At 33.6% G+C, this 18160-nt stretch overlaps 1 protein-coding gene across 13 annotated transcripts in view; it reads left to right on the top strand.

The window, feature by feature from the left end:
- HMBOX1 (homeobox containing 1) overlaps positions 1 to 18160 on the top strand; it is a 276942-nt gene that overhangs the window by 78037 nt on the left and 180745 nt on the right. For 2 of the 13 annotated variants that reach the window (XM_056813721.1, XM_056813720.1), the window contains one exon: positions 8581 to 8643. The exons of the other annotated variants lie outside the window; for them this stretch is intronic. The gene's annotated coding sequence lies outside the window, so the exon portion shown is untranslated. The remainder of the gene's footprint in view (positions 1 to 8580; positions 8644 to 18160) is intronic. 13 annotated transcript variants of the gene reach the window in all.

Genomic DNA, 18160 nt, shown 5'->3' with positions numbered 1-18160 from the left:
ATTTTGATGAAAAACCAGAGCTGAGTTGAAGCTGAAATGCTGACTCAAGAGTAACTTTAAAAAGATAAATTTATTTGAATATTATGTGATTATGGTAGTATCACATTCTGAGAGAGAGAGAGAGAGAGAGAGAGAAAGAGAGAGAGAGAGAGAGAAGAAATAAGCATCCATTATGGACCTTAATATCTTTCAAAAGATGACAAGGAAAATTATTCAAAACAAAACAGAAGACCATGGGATGAAATTCTGTACAGAATTTTAAGAGGGAAATGCAAAGAAAGAGTAAAAAGAATACATTAATCTATAAAATCAGTAATTAAGAAATTATTTATAAAGTATTTTTTGTATATTAGGCATTGCTTTAAGGGCTTGGCATGAAAACAAATGGTCCCTGCTCTAAAAGCTTTCATTATAATGGGGAGGTAACATATAAATAACTGTACATACAAGAGATAAGCAGCATAAAAGCAACATCCTTTGAAAGATATTAAGTTTCTGAAGGAATACCTATTTCTTCTTTTCCTCTTAGAAAGTGATACTAGCATCATCATATAAATTTTATATAAATTTGTCTCTTAAAGTTACTCTTGAGTCTGCATTTCAGTTTCCACTCAGCTCTGGTTTTTTATCAGAATGCCACAAACTCCACCATATCATTTCAGATCCACTTCTCACCCATTCTCTCAAACCCTCCTAGATTTATACTCAACTGTTTAGGGTAAGTTAATTTTAGAAACAAGATTTAGGTGTCTAAATGAAACTTGTTATTTTTGTTAATTGATCTGTATAAGAATATATACACATGAAGAAGGAAACAGGTGGAACAGGTATCAAATAATCCTCATTCATCTGAAATATAGAGGAGTGTTCAAAACACACTTGTACACAATCATTTTGGTATAGAAATACATCTGATTGAGTAGGGAATTGAGCATGTGAAAGAGGTTTTAAGAGCAATAGCAGTCTAAGGAAGTGAATAGATGTAAGTAAAACAAAATTTCTGATCTTGAAGGGAAAACTAAAAAGGGAGGGAGAACTAGAATCCAAGTGGGTCTGAATCACTTGGGGAATGGTAGGACAAATTGTGGTATATTAATGTCTTTGAATATTACAGCATCATAAAAAATGATAAAAGACAATTTCTAAGAATCACAAGTAATATTATCAGAATGAAGCAGGCAGAATGAGAATGATTCCATGAACAGACAAAAGCATTGAGAAGAAAAATGTGTAATTTTAAAGAATCGTAGGCAGTGTCACCAGCCCCTGAAGAACTTAGTATCTAGAGAAACTATGATAAAGCATATTTTCCACTTCCTGAAAGAGGGGTAATATCCTCAAGGTCCTGAAAAAGACATACATTTTTGGATATGGCCACTGTGTGCTTTTATTTTGCTTTTGGATATGCTTACTTTTCACACGAGTTTTTAATGATTGGTGTTAGACAAGGTAGCAATAGCAATAGTGATACTCAAAAAAGGGAAATCCTTGAAGTGTTTTTTTTAATGTAATGAAGAGAACAGAAGGAAGTTGAGAAGGACAAACATACAGTATAACTTTGAAAGTAATAGGTGTTTAAAATTGTATAACCCAGCAACACTACTACTGGGACTATTTCCCCAAAGAGATCAGAGATGGGGTACAAGGACATAAGTTGCACAAAATAATTTTAGCAGCTCTCTTTCTTATAACAAAGAACTAGAAACTGAGGGTGTGTCCCATCACTTGGGGAATAAATAGCCACGTTTTGATATATGATGGTAATGAAATATTATTGTGCCATAAAAAATGATGAACAGGATAGAGTTCAGAAAAATCAGAGAAGAGTTTTATGAAGTTATAAAATGAAGTGAGCAGAACCAGAAGAACAACATATACTAGTCCTCAAAGGACTCATGATTAAAAAAATGCAATTGCAAGCCAAAGAACAAACTATTGGAATCTGATTGCAGATCAGAGCACATTTTTTTTCACTTTATTTCCTTTATGAGTTTTTTTTTTCATTTGTGTGATATGTCTTCTCTCACATGGGGCATGTCATAACATGGGAAATATGGAAATATATATTGAATGAAAGCACTTATATAACCTATCATAGACCATTTATTACCTGGGGGGGGGAAGAGGGAGAGAATATCAATTACAAAATATCAGAATAACAATTTAAAAAAATTGTTCTACATGTAATTGAAAAACATAAAACAATTAACAAAAAAGCATATGTGGATTTCTGGCGGTGCAGTTTGCAATTTATTTCTCTTGTGTTCTGGGCATATAGGAATTTTTTAACTTTTGGTGTTAAACTTGAAAATAAAAAGTAAGATTTTTAAAAGATTTCTTTGATAAGCAATAGGAAAGTAGTAGCATGTCAAAATAATTGCTCCTGAGATTGTTCTGGGTTTTTTTTCCTTTTTTTCCATGTTTTTTTTTTTACAACTCTTCTTCAGAAAGTTGAATCTCTTTAAGATCTTGTGGCATATTATCAGTTGTTCACATTCATAAAACAGCTTCCATTTGTATAGAGTAAAACAGTATAACATGAATATATGTATATATTTATATGTGCCCTCATTTAATTTTCAAAAAAACCTTGTGAGTGAGTAGTACAGTTATAATTCCTTTTTTGCTTGTGACTATGTATGTCCATACCTCAAGAATCTATTATTTTTTTTATAAGAGAACGTCCTCTCCTAACCAAATTGTAACCTGACTGCAGTTTATAGGCCATTTCCTGGCGCTCAGAGAGTTTACATGACTTGTCCAGGGTCACACAACTAGTTAATGCTTGTGGTAGGATTTGAAAGCAAGTCTTAAATCTCCTAGTTTTGTTTTATAGATGAGCAAACTGAGATAAAAAAAAAATAAAATGTTTTACCAAGGAATATGCAGCTACTAAGTAGAAGGGTTGAAAATGAAATTTGTATCTTTGCGTTGCCAATTAGATTTCTTTCTGAATACTATTCTGTCCCTGATATGCAGTCCTTCCTATTAAAAAAAAAAAAGATCTCAACAGGTTTGCCACCAAGTCTGAAAACTTTATTCTATCATTTAAAGTTCTAATTTTAGTTGTAACTATTTGTTGGAAAAGCTATAGAGAGGACCTAACCACATCTCACTAGTTCTCTGTACTTCACAGAACTTTACCCCAGGGATGGAAATCAATGATAATTCTAATATTAAATAACACTTGCCTAATTATTTTCCCCCATGGAAAATGGGGTTGATTGACTAAATCTAACTAGTTAAATTTTTGTTCCATTCTGCCCTTAAAAGTTTTCGACTTCTCATGTCTTTTCATTCCTGGAGTTTTCTGTTTTCTTTTTCGTTTTCTGAGTATAGATGTTATATGACTTGAATTGTTTGCACATGGAACCAAACTTTTCAAAAATTGCATTTTCTGTCTGATTCTTTTATCAAGGTCTGATAAAATAACTCCCCTTAAAGCAATATATTAATAATGCACTTAAACTGTACCGAGTTGATCTTTTACTTGAAAAGAAATTCCTACTTAAGTATCCTTCAGTCATATTTCAAAAACTTTTTCAATACCACTGCCCTCAGAAGCTATTTTATTAAAACATAAATAATAAATAAGTAATCAGTGTTGAATCAAATGCCTTTTTGAAATTATGATTACTTATATCCACTTTTCTCTTCTTCTTAAGCTTTAACATTTGGACATGTATCAAAGAACTTCAACAAAATTGTCTGGCATGGCCTTACGTTTATGAGCCCATGCTTTATCAAATTAATTTTTTTCTATATTCTATAATGTGTTATAATAATTCTTCCATAGTTAAACGAAGTGTACCATATTTGCTGTTTTTATTTGCATTCAAGTAAAGCATTGTCAATATCCTTCCTACAGTATCACTCCACTTGCATTTTATATAATCATGTTTGGTTTGGTTTTATTCTTATGTAAATATTACTACTTAGATTTAAAGTATTTAAACTTGTGTTCCAGGTCTTATAGTCTCCATGATTTATAATTTTAAAACTATTCCTGTAAATGTTCAAATGCTTCTCCAGTGATGACTTGCAACAAAGTATACAAATAGTGGGTGCTCCATAAATACTTACTGATGCTTTAGACGACACTGTTTAATATAATATAATATCACAATTCAGCATTATTGGTTGAACAACTACTATATCCCTATCACTGTTATAGATATAATAGAAGGAGTATGAAAAAGGTGTTATGAAACTATGAAGTAATGAAGACTGAATATTATTTATTTTATTTTTGTTTTTTAAGCAAATATTCTCAAATTACATTTTCAAATCAGTATTTCCCATTTTCAAAATAGCCACCTTGGAAATCTATATATACTTATTTTAGGGTTCTGCTATTATTCAATCTATTATTTGGATTTTTCCTTTTCCAAAATTGCCTTTGGTACATTCTTTTAAGGACTCTTAGCATTAAGAAATAGTCTTTGAAAATAAATTCATGTTTTTAAATAGAGATCACTTGGAGGGAAACTAAAAAATAATATTGGTGATCAAACTGCACACTTTGGTTGTTTTGTTGTTTTTTTTTGGGGGGGGTTCCATTTTAAAAATGAGGTGTGCTTTAAATCATTAATAAGTGTTTCACCTTAATTATGAATTGATCCAGCCATTCTGGATGGCAATTTGGAACTATGCCCAAAGGGCGCTAAATGACTGTCTGCCTATTGATCCAGCCATGCCACTGCTGGGTTTATACCCCAAAGAGATAGTAAGGAAAAAGGTTTGTACAAAAATATTTATAGCCACACTCTTTGTGGTGGCAAAAAATTGGAAAATGAGGGGATGCCCTTTGATTGGGGAATGGCTGAATATATTGTGTTATATGTCGGTGATGGAATACTATTGTGCTCAAAGGAATAATAAACTGGAGGAATTCCATGTGAACTTGAATGACCTCCAGTAATTGATGCAGAGTGAAAGGAGCAGAACTAGGAGAACATTATACACAGAGACTGATACACTGTGTCATAATTGAATGTAGTGGACTTCTCTACTAGCAGCAATGCAATGATCCAGGACAATTCTGAGGGACTTATGAGAAAGAACACTATCCACATCCAGAGAAAGAACTGTGGGAGTAAAAACAAAGAAGAAAAACAACTGCTTGATCACATGGGTCAATGGGTATATGATTGGGAATGTAGACTCTAAATGATCACCTTGGTACAAATATCAATAATATGGAAGTAGGTCTTGATCAATGACACATGAAAAACCCAGAGGAATTACACATTGGCTATAGGAAGGGGGATAGGGAGAAGGAAATAACATGAATCTTGTAACCACGGAAAAATATTCTAAATTAATCAAATAAAATTTTCCAAATTAAAAAAAAATAAAAGTGTTCCATCTCATATTCATCCAATTTGCAAAGATGACAACAAAGAAAAATGAGCATTTTTGGAGGGGTCATGAGAGGATGGTCATATTGATACCCTATTTGTGAAGCTGTGAAAAGGTTTAACCATTTTCAAGAGCAATTCAGCTTTAATTTATGTGTATCTACTAATTAGCTCATAAGATTTATATGTATAAAATGTTCATAGCAGTAATTCTTATTTTTTCAAAAAGCACAGTGAAATAAGAGGATGTTCATTAATGGGAAGTGGTTGAACAAACTGTATGTTAACATAATGGAAATATTTATTTCTATGAAATGATGAAAATAGAATTAGAAACACATGGAAAAAATTATTAACTGATGCAGATTGAAATGAAAAGAACCAGAAGCACTATTTATTCATTGGCTTATAGCAGTGTAAAGAAAATCAGCTTTGAAAGACTTACTACTGATTAATAGTGTGAACCTAATTCAAGAGAACTGATATGAAGTATGCTATTTACCTTCTGACAGAACTGAGCTACAGAATGAGACATGACCATTGTATGGAATTGGTTTTTGTGACTTATTTATAAAAATTTTTGAGAGGTGTTAAAGTAATGGTAGTAATGTTAAGTACAAAAGAAAGTTCCATTGAAGCATTTTTGAAAATATATAAAACATTTTAAAATACATTACAAAATATAAATATGATTTAGTAAGAGAAACATAAATCGGACAGTTTATAATTTTTACATCAAATTTATTGTGCTTCTTAAATCAAGATATTTATAATAGAGATTTATAGAATTATGTGCAGTACTTTTTTCTTCTTTATTTGGAAATGTTTGTGTCAAATGATGTTTGTCAAATATAAATGACAAAAATGTAAAGATGATTTTAAAGCGAAGGGAGATTAAAACTTCTTTTTTATTCTTAAAATGACACTTCTTGACTCTAAAGCCAGTTCTTTTAGAATTAAAACTCCTTGAAGATAGAAATTTAACCTTCTCCATTTTTTTATGGTACAGAAATATGAAATTCATAACCCTATTATTGTATGGACTCTTTTGGCAGTCTGATAAAGTCAGTGAACCCATTCTCAGAAGAATGTTTCTAAATTAATAAAACAAAATGCATATGATTACAAGGAAACTAATTGCATTTAAATAAAGTTAATTTTTTAAACCATGTTTGTGGACCCTGCTATAGAGGAAATACTTTTAATAAATTCTCACGGCACTCAAAAGGATGGAAAATTAGAGTCAATTATGACAGATCATTAGTATGTATACTACTAGCCATTGAGTTTTTCTTCTTTACTGTTCAAAGCAAATAATCCTTGCTTAGTGACCACATTTTGAAGTTAAGACATAAATTTAAGTTCTGTAGACTACTGATTAACCTTTTTTTTTTTTTTAATTATACTGGCTGTTATAATCATTAGATGAGTTTCCCTTAAGGGGAAAATTGCTCATCTTGTTTTTATACATATCATTCAGTTGTATTCAGAATTTCTCTTTGTGTGCCAAACCAGTTCCTTTATCAGCAGTATATTTATTACCAATATCTTTTAAAAGAGTATTTGAGGACTCTTTGGAGTTGATATGGGAATTTTAATAGTAAAATTGACTTGCTATCAAGAAATTTTTTTTTCTTCAGGAAACTTTCATCTACTTTTCTAGTTGTGGTTGGAATGAATGAACAGTACTTCAACCATCTAATTATACAAGTGAGAAATGAAGGAAAGTGAAGTGGTTCCCAAGAATATATTAGAAAAGCTGAACTAAAAAAAATTATTTCATGTCAAGTGAGACAAACTATGGCTTCACAGATCCACTTGTCGTTGGCACAGAGAAAATGAGATTCTTAATATCATAAAAACAGATTGCTGTTAAATCTCCTCCATTGTATATTTAAGCTTTCTTTCTAGTAAAACTGAGGACCCTTTTTTCTATCAAAGGCTTCCTGACTCATAAGAGAAAAATAATTTATTGAGTCATATACAGGCAAAAGAAATTTAAAGAGGTTTTTATTTAAGCAAAAGAAGTTGAAACCTTAAACACCCAAAATTAATGTCAGTGGCATAAAACTTTAATTATATGTTATGGAATTGAAATAATTTTTTATGTTCCTTAAGTTAGAGGGTTAATAGCATGTAAGTATTGGTTGTGGGGGAGGTTGAGAGAATATTGATATAGATTGGAAACAATGACTTTGAAACTGAATAATTAAATATTTTCAACTGTTGTTTTTCTTTTCAACTAGAATTCCTTTTACCTGAGATTATCAATATAAGTAATTGTATAATAACACTTTTCTTTGAAATTTTGATCATTTTATCAGAAGTTAACCTTTTTTGTTACTTGGTTTTAAATGCAATAGATAGTACAGACCATAAATTCTTCTCAGGAAACTACTGGTATAATCAGAACAATATCTTTGCATTAAGATAACTTGCCAAACACCAGGTAAAATAAATCTGTCAATTCAAACTTAATCTTAACTTTCTTTTTATTCTGAAGTTTGGTGCCCCCTCCCCCCCTCCTCCCTAGTTTTGGAGGGGGGAAGGGGGAAAGGGGGGAAAGTTCCTCACTCATTGACCAAATGAATAATGAAAACAGCCAAGATTTTTTTTTCTATATGAATTGCATGAGTATGAAGAGTATTAACTGTAGCAGTTAAAATTAGTTTTTCTGCTAGAAGTATTATTTTTTAGAGGTTTATTTAAGATTAAGAAATAAAGAAAATATAAAATAAGAAAGCACGTGTGTAGGCCGAGAGAGCCCATTCACAACCACTCACATCTTGCCTGTTAGGTAGAGAGCCGCATGTGCTCTGAAGTGGAATTAGAAAGAGGGAGCCAGTAGGCTTTACAGCCAGTTTAAATAGAAATTTTGATCCCGCACTGGTAGGAACTCAGGTAACACTAGAGGGCATCTTGGGAACCAGAGCAAGGACTTCTGGGGATTGAAGTCCGGTGTTCAAATCTCCATTTTTACGTTTCCCTCTTTGATCATTATTGGGGAAAGAAGTTTCCCTAAAAAGGATCATGAAAACATAATCAACTTAAACATTATAACAATTTGAGGATAAGAGGAAAAAAAATAACAAAACCAATATTTGCTGGACACATTGACATAAATCCAGTTAGGGGGCAGTCCCCTTTGGCATGAAAGTATATATACAAATAAATGTTCAATCAATCACAATCGAACTTCATTTTTGATCTTCTTGTGCAGCTTGTGGTCTGGAGACTTCTTCATGGTGTCTTCTCCAACAGTTCAGTTTCTGGATTATTAGAGGTATCATCTTTCTTTATCTAAAATTCTTCTCAAAAGGAATTTAAACTTTGCAATTTAAAATAATATTTTTACATTTCCCCATTAAAAGGGTGATTGAAAAATTTGGGATCACTTAGGAATGCATGGCTGAGGTATGAGGTATATGAATCAATTGGTAAGAGAAATTAAAAAGACATGTGAGATTTAAATTAGTTGAGGGGCTTAAATTGTTGTAGATAAAAGAGTGGGAGCCATAAACTGTGAGATTTTTTTTTTTTTAAATATATTTTATTTGGTCATTTCCAAGCATTATTCGTTAAAGACATAGATCATTTTCTTTTCCTCCCCCCCCCACCCCCCATAGCCGACGCGTAAGTCCACTGGGCATTAGATGTTTTCTTGATTTGAACCCATTGCTTTGTTGATAGTATTTGCATTAGAGTGTTCATTTAGAGTCTATCCTCTGTCATGTCCCCTCAATCTTTGTATTCAGGCAGTTGCTTTTTCTCGGTGTTTCCACTCCCATAGTTTATCCTTTGCTTATGAATGGTGTTTTTTTCTCCTGGGTCCCTGCAAGTTGTTCAGGGACATTACACCACCACTAATGGAGAAGTCCATTACGTTCGATGATACCACAGTGTGTTTGTCTCTGTGTACAATGTTCTCCTGGTTCTGCTCCTCTCGCTCTGCATCACTTCCTGGAGGTTGTTCCAGTCTCCATGGAACTTCTCCACTTTATTATTCCTTTTAGCGCAATAGTACTCCATCACCAACATATACCACAGTTTGTTCAGCCATTCCCCAATTGATGGGCATCCCCTCATTTTCCAGTTTTGGGCCACCACAAAGAGCGCAGCTATGAATATTTTTGTACAAGTCTTTGTGTCCATTATCTCTTTGGGGTACAGACCCAGCAGTGCTATGGCTGGGTCAAAGGGTAGATATTCTTTTGTCGCCCTTTGGGCATAGTTCCAAATTGCCCTCCAGAATGGTTGGATCAGTTCACAGCTCCACCAGCAATGAATTAATGTCCCTACTTTGCCACATCCCCTCCAGCATTCATTACTTTCCTTTGCTGTTATGTTAGCCAATCTGCTAGGTGTGAGGTGATACCTCAGAGTTGTTTTGATTTGCATCTCTCTGATTATAAGAGATGTAGAACACTTCTTCATGTGCTTGTTAATAGTTTTGATTTCTTTATCTGAGAACTGCCTATCCATTTCCCTTGCCCATTTATCAATTGGAGAATGGCTTGATTTTGTGTACAATTGATTTAGCTCTTTATAAATATGAGTAATTAAACCTTTGTCAGAGGTTTCTATGAAGATTTTTTCCCAATTTGTTGTTTCCCTTCTGATTTTAGTTATATTGGTTTTGTTTGTACAAAAGCTTTTTAGTTTGATGTAGTCAAAATTATTTATTTTACATTTTGTGATTCTTTCTATATCTTGCTTGGTTTTAAAGCCTTTCCCCTCCCAAAGGTCTGACATGTATACTATTCTGTGTTTACCCAATTTACTTATGGTTTCCTTCTTTATGTTTAAGTCACTCACCCATTTTGAATTTATCTTGGTGTAGGGTGTGAGGTGTTGATCTATTCCTAGTCTCTCCCACACTGTCTTCCTAAACTGTGAGATTTAAAATGGTTGAGGTCTTAAACTGTAGTGATTAAAATAGTGGAAGATATAAATTGTGATAGATATAAGAGAGGGTGAGTAAATTTGACCTCAGAAATATGTTTCACTACAGTGTCTTGGGTTTTTAAATCAAATATAAAGTGGTCACCAGGGAAATATTCCCAATTATTCAACTACCCAAGTCAATTGGGTTTTATAGAGATTTTAATTAACAATACAATGAGTAATCAAAGAAAGAGAGAGAGAGTAAGAAAGGAATAAGTATGAAGGGCCTCAAGCCAATATGGCCTAGACCTGAGTCTTAAAAGAGAAATCAGTCAGTTTTTTTAACACTCACCACAAGGTCTGACTAAATATGGATACTAGTGACACCAGGCCAGCTTCCTTCCTCAAAGAGTCTTCCAGCCAGAGATTGTTTCAAAGGGCCTCTCTCAAGAGCCTCCAGAGCTCCTACCCCAGAGGGACAGAGTCCCTCAGAGGAGCTCCTCAAGGAACTCTCCTTCAGAATGAGAGTCAGAAATCCAGATCCTCTTGCTCTTCTCTGAGCTCTTATTTTTAAGGGCAAAATCTCCTCTGTCACCTACCCTAAGTCCTTACATCTACCAATCATTGTAGATGTTTCTAAAGGACCGCCCATTTTGAATTCACAGCTGAGTAGTTTTAATCTCTTTAGTAAGTCAGAAAAAAATGCTGCTGTGTCGACAAATTTCATTAAGAAAAAACCTCTGAATAAGTTATCACCCTTTTAGGTTTAAGTAGTTTACAAGTCGCCCCACCTTTATAGGTACTTAGTATCCCATTGTATCAATTCTAAAACAGTCATGACTCAAAGAACTTCCTGTCCCTTCCATAAGCATGGATCAAAGTACTTTCATTGTTTAGCAAACAGTTTTCTGTCCTAAAGCAGTCTTAAGTAGGGTAGGGCAGGGACACTCCCATAGCTAGGAGCCCCCACACTCAAGTAGAGTTCTCACCATCTGCTAGGGAATTTTTTTAAGTAGAAGATTCCCCAATGGGGGGAAACCCCTAACATTCATAAGTCTGAGAAATTTTAAGGTTTACAGACATCAGAAAAATCCAAATAAAAAAGATAGTTTCTGGATGAAAATATAGACTATCAAAGTCTTATCTGTAAAAATTCTAAGTAAAGGAAAAATAAATCTCTAACAGGTCCTTGAATCAGGGCCCAATTAAAATGATCTAAGCAATGAGGCATTTACCCAGTCATTAGCCAGGACTGCAGAAAGTGTGCCACACTATGAAAGACAGAAAAGGGACCAGATTATGGGAGCCAAGTACTAGCCCAGTTTGGTGATACTCGTCTGTATTTTCAGAGTGAGTGTGGACCCAAGGTAGGCCTGTGTCTTAACAAATGTTAAACATAGCAACCCTGAGTCTTCACACCAGGTTCAAGACCTTTGTATTGGCTTAGAAGCCTATCAATCCATCCTGGATTGGTTTATCTTTGGTCCTATGCAATGGCCCTTTTGTGTATGTCTTGTCCTGGAATCAAACAGACTTATTAAGCAGAGCCCCATAATTTTTTTATTTTTTTATTTTTATTTTTTATATTTCAAACATTATTTTATTTGGTCATTTCCAATTATTATTCATTGGAAACAAAGATCATTTTCTTTTCCATCATCTCTCCCATAGCCTACGCGCGATTCCACTGGGTATCACATATGTCCTTGATTCGAACCCATTTCTTTGTTGTTGGTATTTGCATTAGAGTATTCATTTAGAGTCTCTAACTCAGTCATATCACCTCAACCCCTGTAGTCAAGCAGTTGCTTTTCATTGGTGTTTTTACTTCCACAGTTTATCCTCTACTTGTGGATAGTGTTTTTTAGATCCCTGCAGATTGTTCAGGGATATTGCATTGATACTAATGGAGAAGTCCATTACGTTCGATTGTACCACAGTGTATCAGTCTCTTTGTACAATGTTTTCCTGGTTCTGCTCCTTTCACTCTGCATCACTTCCTGGAGGTTGTTCCAGTCTCCATGGAATTTCTCCACTTTGTTATTCCTTTTAGCACAATAGTATTCCATCACCAACATATACCACAATTTGTTCAGCCATTCCCCAATTGAAGGGCATCCCCTCATTTTCCAGTTTTTGGCCACCACAAAGAGCGTAGCTATGAATATTCTTGTACACTCATAATTTTTTAAAATAATTAGTGGCATCATTTTTATAGTCTCAAGTTTTGGGGGGCATGCATTAGCATTATAGCAAATGTATCTTAAACTTATATTACTGCAAAATCAAAAAAGTTAAAGAAAATATTAATGCTGGTGACATGTGCTTCAATTATAAAAAGAGAGAAAAAAATAAACTGAAATAGTATATTGCACCTGCAAGAAAAATATAAAATAGTTTTAAAAATTCAAAAATGTAGCTTATAATCATTGACACACTGTGTCAGCTAAGAAAATATAGAATGCAAGGCTTTCTCACCAAAAATGAGATCCATTTCCTCTTCATATCTGGCCATGATCCACTGTGAGTACAAGCAAATTAATTGAACAGTAGTACAAATATGTGGTATCAATATCCTCAAAATTTTCAATAGCCCAATTAAGTACAATAGCAAACAAACATACTATCATATTTCATATAAGTTTCTGTATGGCTTTTTTAAAAAGCCTATGAATTGATGGATCTTTGTCACAATTTTTACAAATGTAGCAAATCTTTCAACCTTGGTAAACATTTTTAAACAAAGTAAACTTATTGTGGGTTTAGAATATCATCAAGAATTCTAGATATTATTCTGGTGGAAGTTAAGTAGCGAGTTGATGAGTATAAATGAGAGATGTTGCCTTTTTTCTTTTGGGAGGCTTCTAGGGGTACATGCCCAGCTTCCATTCACATTTTTTTAAATGTGGGAGGTGGAGGTTATAAAATGTATTTCACTTCACCTGTTAAAATGGGCCTTACCTCGTGCTAGGGGCAGGCAATAATGAACAGAGATTGTTAAGAAAAAATCTAAAAATCATCTCTAAAGAACCCTTAAAATTACAATTAAATTCTTGGCTTATTAAAGTTGTATATAGCTTTTGATGAAGTTCATCCATCATCATCTATGTGATAATTTACAAAGTTAAAAATAGAAAAGCTGTTTTTATATGGCTTTCAATAATGTTTGTTCAGCATAGTTATAGGGGAAAAGCAACAGAATTTAACAGTAGTTAAAACTCAGTACATTAAAATGATTCAGTATAACAGAAAAATATTGAATGCAGTAATACATGAACTTAAAATCACAAAGTTAAATCTTAAATAAAACAAATCAGCAAAAGCAATAGAATACAGAGATTTTATAAAACATTGGAGTCTGAAATGCCTTAAAACTATAACCTCTAGTCTCTTTAAAGTTCCTTGTTTTTTTTATTTTTTGTTTTATCCATTTAGATGCCTATTGTCAGAAGGCAGATTGGTAGTGGTTAGGCATTGGGGTTTAAATGACCTGATTTTAACCAAGGGCCTCCTGTCTTTAGGCCTGGCTCTCAATTCACTGAGCCACTGAGTTTCCTCCCCATAGTAAGAGTGCATTTTAGTAATTTCAAAGTCTGCTAAAGAGTTGCAGGTAAGACTAGGGTGCATCCTGGGAACTAGAGCAAGGACTTATGGGGATTGAAGTCAGGAGTTCAAATCTCCATTTTTACAAAACCTTAGAGTCAGGAAGGTTGGATTGTGCTACTAATTCACTATGTGATCTTTAACTAAGTCACTTAACTACTCTTGAGATTCATTTTTCTTTTCTTTGATTAAATAAAGATAGGCTCCATGATCTTGAAATTTCTTTCTGGCTCAGAAATTGTATGATTATAAGGTGATAGTGGCTTTTTACATTCTGTTGATATTGCTCAGGTTGTCTTTTAACCCAATTCAGTCCAGTAAACATTGGTGCCTATGGTTGTGCCCACTGTAAAGGAGAAAAAAAGAAGTAGTGAAATGGAGATGTGTATTGAGATCTAAGAATTTTCAGTATATTCAGGTTAGTTTACTAAAGGCTATTGGAGGTGGGTTAGAATCTACAGAGTTATCTTTTCTGACTGAGATGCTGGGTTTGGATTTTTTGCATTTTTATTAAAAAAAGTTTTATTGAGTGGTGGGATGTGTAGCTTTCCTTTGTATGTTCATTTCAGCTCTTCAGTTAACTTTTGCTGTTTAGGTCTAGAATTTTATTTCAGCTGCTTATTGCTTTACATATTTCAAGTATCACTTCTCATAAGGAGTTAATTTCTCTCACTTATATGTGAAGAGTAACTTTTAAAAAATGGTCTGCCTTAATTTCCAGGGTGAGTATTGTTGTTTCTGAGATTAAATCCTTGGGAATGTAGATTGACTCAATCTTGACCCACTTTACAAAAGGCAATGTGCTGTCATTTTGTTAGGGGAAAGAATGATGAACTAGGAATTCTGGAGGCTTTGATTTTTGTTATTTACTCTAAAATTGACCTGCTGTGTCTTTGGGAAAATAAGCTTCATAATATGTAAAAGGGGCTAAGAATTATCTGCATATATATAAGGCTGTTTCAAAATCTTTTTGGAAGGAAGAAAGTAATATGGAAATGTAAACTCTAATTTATAATCCTTGTGGAATACCAGTTTCATGCTAAGGCATTGTGTTACAATTGAAATTATTACTCTATACTTCATGTGTGAATTTTGGCAACTGCTTTTTGAGGTGGTGCATTTATTTTGTAGGTCTTTTTTTATTTCTCCTGTCAATCTTTATATTTTGAGTCTCATAAATTTCATCATTTATGTATTTTTGACAGCTAGTTAGAACAGTAGATAGAGTTGGGAAGACCTGAGTTCCCTTTTGGCTTCATACACTTCTGGTTGTGTGACCCTGGGAAAATTACTTGACCTTAGTCTACCATAGTTTCCTTATCTGTAAAATGATGATAACAATAGCATCTGCCTTCTAGGGTTGTTGTAAGGATAAAACAATAATATTTATTAATTGCTTTTAAAACAGTAAAGCACTATATAAATACTGGCTCTTCTATATCTTAGCTGTTCTTTGAGTACAAAGATATGAGTTTGTGCTCTTGAAAACAACATATGAACTTAAAGCAGGTAGCTTTGTGAGGGCCCCACCCAAGAATTCTTTTTCTTTTATAGGTTGACTATGCCTAAATTTGTTAAGCTTAAATCTGTTAAACCTAAATCATTAAACATTAGAGAGGAGAGCTTTTAAAAAATGTTTTACCTGAATAGTTGGTTGAGTTACTTTATGCTAAACTTGGAAGAGATTTGCAAGAAATATACAAATCACTTTTATCACTCTTTAATCATAGAACATAATGACTGGGCTTTTAAATTTCTAACTTCACTTTAAAAATTCATCCCTAAATAAGTCATTTCCATATTTCCTAACATTTGTTTATTAAAATATTATCTTCTTTTACCTTTGTTTTGGTCCTTTCTCCATTTCCTCTAAATCCCATCATCAACCTTTCTCTTTTTTTATTATTGCTCAACTCTAGCAGTCTAGGTAGAAGAAAAAATATTGGCATTTAATCAAGAACATGATCTCATTGCTTTCAGTGGCTTAGAAAAGAAATATTTTACAGCAGTTGAAAGATTTCACTCTGCAAAGCAGCTACTGCATAAATAAGTGTCTTGGTTCCCAGCAAAGCCTTGAGTAACCTCTTTCTGTCCATCCCTATGTTTTTTTTTTGTTTTTTTTTTAAATTTCCTGTTCACTTCTGCATCTCTTACTACCGTATTGTTGCATAGTAGCCTCTCAACACTTCAGATTTTGACTTTCAGTATGTCTTATTCTCTTTAAATTTCTTGCCAGTACTCCTTTTTTTATTCTTGTTAGTACTTCTAAATGCTTTTCCTCAGTTGATTTTCTCCATTTTTATCCTGCTTATAAGTGAATTATACATAGTGATTTACAAGGAGTCTCTTCCTTAGATTGTGATCTCCTTGAGAGTAGGAAATGATTTTCTTTTCTCAGCACTTAAATACTTATTGACTGATTGACTGTTCTATTGGATCCTCTTATCCCCACAGACTATAGAAATTTCTTAGGATTCTGCCTTCAGTCTGATTTCTTATAGTATATAATATCTGTTCCATTGGGAAGTTCATTTGCTATCACAAGTATTTTAAACTCCCAATACTTTAGTCTACTTTTCTAAACTTTCTCTCACACAGTACACAATTCCATATCTTTAACTATCAATAGAATATTGCCTCTTAGACATTTCAATACTATCTAAAACCTTCAACCTTGCAAAGTAATTATCTTTTCATTATTTTCTTCAGTATACTGTTGAAAACCTTCCAGACACAGAACCTTAGAATTATCATTGGATCATAGATTTAGAGCTAGAAGAAGCTTGCGAATGACCCAGTCCAACCTTTTTTTACAGATAAGTAAATGGGTCCAAAGACCTTAAGGGACTTGCCTAACACCAAGGTCCTTCAACTATAAATCAAGTGTTGTGTTTTGGTTTTGTTTTTCAGGGAAGAGAGCAAAGTAAGCAGGCAACTTATCTTAGCTGATTCTTTGCTCACTTGCTCATTTGCTCTCCCTTTCACATTAAATATGTTTTCAAAATGACAATTGACAAGATGAAAAACTTGCCCTAGTCATATTTTTAACACCATTCTCAAATTCTGACTCAAGTTTTGTACTAGGTAGAAATGTATATGGTGTGATCATCAGAAATCAAGAGGTATTCAAAAAGAGTTTTAATGCTAAAGGCTTTCTACCAGAAGTAATCAGGATTTTGTCGTTATTCAGTCATTTCAGTTGTATCTAAAGTGTCTAAAGATTTTAGAATGGTTTGCTATTTACTTCTCCAGCTCATTTTACAACTGAGTAAACTGAGTTTACTCAAAACAGGAATAAGTGACTTGCTCAGGAGTCACTCAGCTAGAATTTGAGGCCAGTATTGAACTCTGGTCTTTCTGACTCCAGGACCTTTGGATATGGACCTTTCTATTAACTAATAGATCATTATATCTGAAACTTTTAGAGTTCAACTAATTTTATTTTATGGATGAAAGAGCTAAGGCCCAGGAAAGTTATGCTAGTACTAAAATATTGTTAGAGGATTGCTATCTAGAGCATAAGATTGTAAGATCATATTTTGAGTGCTGGGAAAAAAAATCAGTGGCTTCAACCCTCTGATTTTACCAGTAACAACAACAATATCTTGCAATGATCTAAGGTTTGCAAAGTGTTTTACATATATTATCTTATTTGATTCTTCTTACAACTTTGTGAAATAGAACACTATTATCAACTCCATTTTACAGACAAGGAAACTGGACCAAGAGAGGTGAAGTGACCAGTCTAGGGACATCTAGCTAGTAAGTGAGATAGAGTTTAGCACCTGCCAGGTGCTGAATTACTGTTTATTAACTGATTCTGGGAGGAAGCAGCTGATCTTTCAAGTTTTTCCTCTTCCTATTTCTGTTGCAAGTTTCTCACTGGGACCCTGGAAAAACTTTGACCAGTAAATTGAGATCCACCAATAAGTTCTAAAGATTAACCTGTATTTTCTACAAAAGTTACTGTCATGTCCAGATTTTAGCCATTTTCTAAGAGTCTTCTTTCTTCACCCTCATGGTCTCTGAGATTTTATCATCTTTATGCGTTACTTTGAGACTTTAAGCATTTCTGACACTTTATCATCATGTGTTCTGTCCTAGGCCAGTTTTCTAAGCGACTTTCTGCTTCACCTCTTTCTGCAGAAGAGGCCCTGGTGAAAAAGTCTGTTCTCCCTGTAGAGGGAAGGTTTGGTTTTTATAACAGAATTGCATCTCATGTTAATCAAATACTTTCTGTTGCTTCCTTTGGGTGCCTCAAACAGGTGCTGCCCCAAACAGGTGCTGCCCCTCTGATGCCAATCTTGCCCATG

The sequence above is a fragment of the Monodelphis domestica genome, chromosome 1 (genome assembly GCF_027887165.1).
Source record: "Monodelphis domestica isolate mMonDom1 chromosome 1, mMonDom1.pri, whole genome shotgun sequence".
Classification (NCBI taxonomy): Eukaryota; Metazoa; Chordata; class Mammalia; order Didelphimorphia; family Didelphidae; genus Monodelphis; species Monodelphis domestica.
This window is presented reverse-complemented; position numbering and strand designations above follow the sequence as displayed.